Source organism: Manis pentadactyla, assembly GCF_030020395.1.
Source record: "Manis pentadactyla isolate mManPen7 chromosome Y unlocalized genomic scaffold, mManPen7.hap1 SUPER_Y_unloc_3, whole genome shotgun sequence".
Lineage (NCBI taxonomy): Eukaryota > Metazoa > Chordata > Mammalia > Pholidota > Manidae > Manis > Manis pentadactyla.
In genome coordinates, this window is record NW_026644608.1 from 1,280,675 (window position 1) to 1,284,794 (window position 4,120).

Sequence of the window (4,120 nt, forward strand, 5' to 3'; positions counted from 1 at the left end):
GCATGGACTTTAGGAAAGCAAACTCCCTGGTGGCCAGGGTGCCCCTGGTTTGGGGAGCAGCGACTCAGCATGGCTGCCCATCCACCACGTCCAGGGAAATGCGTTTCTGCGCCCACCAAGAACACATCTGTGCGGGGATGAAATCACAGCGAGGGATTCCTGTTTTCATGGTTGGCATTTAGGGATGTGGTGGGACCATTAGGGTTTAGATTTTACATGTATAAACTGCAGATCTTTCATTCATCCTTCCAAAATTTAGTTAACAAATATTTAAATGTTTACTGACCATCCATTACATTGTAGACATTATGCTAGTCTCTGTGGATACCAAGAAGTAGAGAAAGAAACCCTGCCTTCAAGGAGTTCACAGTCTGGCCACTGTGTCCACTCCACTGACCAGCACCTGGTAGTGTGCAGGCTGGAAGCTGCTGAGGGCCGAGCTGGGGCTCTGCTCTGAACTCCTGAACCTGGCCTCAGGCTCTCCTGAGTCTACTGTCTATCTGATCATATGTGATGATACCCTTTAGAAAGGGTAAGACTGTCTTGGAACATGCCGGGACACACAGGGTCACACTGAACACATCTTCACCTCCTTTCTTATGTCGTGGCTGCCTCCTTGGAGCCAGGAATTCTGCTCCCACTTGGAAGCAATGCTGAAGGGGCAAGTCTCTCATTATGATCATGGTCAGGCCTTGAGACTTTCTTGAGTGAAAGGATTCTGTAAAATACAGTTTATTTTGGAAACTTGCCTAAGTAAACTCTCCTGAAAGGAAGTCACAGAGAACAAGGTGAAGGACTTCAGTTGATACTGAATAAGAAGAATAGAGCAAGGCCACTGAACTGGGACTCAGGAGCCATTAGTGACTTTATGGCGAGCAGTTCCTGCCCATGGCACGGACACAAGCCAGAACACATGAGTGTGAGAGGGAGTTGGTGAAAGAGCAGAATTAAGCTGAGCTTAATCAGGTGTTCAAGATAAATGGGGGCAGGTAACTGGGGGGAACTGTGGTCAGAAAAAAACATGGCTAAAGGAACAAGGCCATTGAGCACAAAGAGTGGGAGTTAGAGCAGGAGCTGGGGGACTTGCAGGGAGGCAGAGCAAACACCAGAGGCTAGCACTTCTATCACCCAGGTGGGCAGGGCCTGAACATGACAGGGGAGGGCTGCATGGATGACTCTGCTGTGGCCTTTTGGCAAAACAAGTCATGAGGCCAGATCAGACTGAAAGGATTAGGAAAAAGATATTTTCTAGGAGGACTGAAAAGCCACATTGCACATAGGTGTGGGTGCAGGGAGGGGAATAATGAGAGCAGATTTTGCAAATATCTACCACATTTTCCTTTTGCTTCTGTGAGTAGGCAGAGCCCACCATATTGGAATGTAATTCACACTTCATTGCACAGAAATTCAATGCCTTCCTGAGGGTTGAGGTCTGGCCAGGCACCCACTGGGTGAATCAGTGATAACCCAGTTCTTACATTCCTGCTGCTTGGTCTTAGGCCCAGAGAGGAGACTTCTTGGTCCTGATTACCTCAACATGCTCTGTCACTCTTTGAACTTGAAAGGCTTTTCATAACGGCTTGCTACCCAAGGTGCCGGTTCTGGGAGGAATGTTTAATGCTCCCACAACAAATAATATGGAAGAAGCAGTTGAGCCCCATGATTTCTGGGACTATCCAACTCAAAAATGTCATCTCAGCACAAATCCCAGTCTTCTCAGATGGCCAACAGCACTACAACTAATATAATTAAGAAATAAAATTCCTAGGTAATTGCCGTGGCCGCCCTTCCCTCCCCACTGCACCTTCCCTGTGCTGATAGGAACTACCTCTAGGATGTCTCCCAGTTGAATGGTGCTGGTGACGATTCCAGTTCTATACCCAGTAACCCCCTTCCACAGGATGGTCCTGGAGCATCAAATATACTGCACGCTCTCCACATGGCACCTCATGTGCCTTTTGTGAGAATTACAAGCTCATTACAGAATACATAATTGAGTGCTTCATCTTTCAAATGTGAGAGAAGCAACCAAGCGTTCCTCCCTTTGAACTTGATTTTGCTACTGGTGATTAGTGACGTGATTCATTCTAAAATGGGAGGGGTGTGCTCTGAAGCATTATAGATGGTTGGAACCTCAGGACACGTTTGATTTATTTTTCCCTGTAAAAGTAGAGTTGATTGGAAACGCTGTTCTTCTCACCCTTTGTAAATCATTGTTTAGTTCTCTATGGACTTGTGGTGCATAACCTCTTCTCACTGGCTGAGGTCAAGGTAGTGGGTCTACTAGGCATAAGACAGCTGTAACGTTCCTGCAGCACCTTACAGTCAGTGAAGCTCATCCATGCTCACCTCCCACTCAGCCCGACAAGCCTGTGATGGGGTCTCTGGTCTCTGTTTTGCAGCTGAGAGTCCTGAGGCTCAGCGGGGTCACTCAGAGTCACGTCTCTGACTCAGTGGTGGCTGGGGACCCTGGCTGGACACAGTGAAGTCCCAGCATCCCAGGCACTGCCTCCTGTAACATAAGGGAAGGGTGGGCAGTCAGGGGCCAGCATGCCCGTGTGTCCCGAGAATTCTCTTGTGCTTCATGCAGCTGGATGCTTCTCTTCATGAGATCTGGTGGGGGTGGAGTTATGAAAACACAATGTGAACAGGACGACTCATCCACTTAAGGAAATAGATGCAATACTGTGTGGATGTTGAGATTTGATTTTGGGGTTGGGCTTTGTTATGATTTTCCTTAAAATAGCTTAGGAAGTGTGGAGTAAGCCTCCACAGATGTGAGGATGCCATACGTATAAGGAAAAACTCTGTTACATCTCTACTAACAACAATTCCAATACCAAATGTGTGGGTTCTTCCCATACCAGCCAATTATCTGACACCAGCTGGATGTCCTACCATTCAAGTCAGTTCTGACACTATCTTTATGGAGCTGGTATCAGGCTCTGCAAGTTATGTCCCATGAGACTGTCTCCCTGCACCAGATGCCCATCACAGTGCCAGCTGTTTCCTGGAATTCTGACTACTTACCTATGAATCAGTGTTCTCAGGACCCCCTAAGTTTCTCATAGAACTTAGAGAAACACTTGTGTTTACTAGTTTATTGCAAAGTAAGGGATATGATAAAGGATAAAGATTACCAGCCAGATGAAGAGACACCCAGGCAAGGTTTGAAGGGTCCTGAGCTCAGTGGGTCTGTCCCGAGGACTTGGGGTGTCCCACCCCCTTGACATGTGAATGTGCTCTCCAGCCCAGAAACTTTCCCAACTCCATACTTCAGAGAGTTTAATGGAGGCTTCATCATGGAGGCATGGTTATTAACTCCATTTCCAGCCCCTCTCCACTCTCTGGAAAATGGGATGTAAGGCTGAAAGTTCTAAGCTTCTGGTCATGCCTTGGCCTTCCTCATGACCAGCCCCACCCAGGAGCCCACCAAAAGTCACCACATCAGGACCCAAGGTGTGCCTACCTCCACAAATCCCCAGGGCTTCAGGCCAAAACTAACTATTATCAGGAACCAATATAGGGGGCAGAGACCAATATATGCATATTTGTTATGTATGTGTATCTAAGGATTCATATCTTAATATTTCACAACATATCAGCCCTGTGCATGGCCACCCTCTGCCTCCTCCTTGCCCAGGCCTCACCTCTTATTACCTTGTCTAATTTTGTCTCCATTAGATTGTGCCCCACATTTAAATCCCTAACCAGAAAGTGCATGTATGTCTAATATATGAGCCAACTGACATTCCCTCTTTCCTGGGTCTGGAAAATGAGGTCTAGGAGATTTTTGTTTAAGTTTTCAGAATCTGCCAGTCATCTCTTTACAGTATCTTTACAGCAGATGTTCTGGGATGCCACAGACCTGCCATCCAACTGGAGGCACACACATTTTTTTGCCTGAGGTTTTCCTCTGACCACTGGAGTCTATGTTACCAACCCCTGGGCAAGCTAGAAGGGCTGGGGGTTGGCATCTGCTGAGTGAATTCCTGATGAGAGGGGGACATGAGCACCCCAGGCCCCTCACCCCTCCACTGTGGCACATGGTTTGCAGAGTTTCCCATGGAGACTGAGCTCCAGGCACCTGCTGGGACAGCTGGCTTAATAATGTGCTCTT

General features: G+C 47.5%; 1 long non-coding RNA gene across 1 annotated transcript; it reads right to left on the reverse strand.

The window, feature by feature from the left end:
• Window positions 1-264: 264 nt before the first annotated feature.
• Window positions 265-3,100, reverse strand: LOC130682312 (uncharacterized). Its single transcript, XR_008995538.1, has 2 exons — window positions 2,350-3,100; window positions 265-718 (listed from the first exon to the last, which is right to left on the reverse strand). It is a non-coding gene; the product is annotated as an uncharacterized LOC130682312 (long non-coding RNA).
• Between the last annotated feature and the right edge of the window lie 1,020 nt (window positions 3,101-4,120).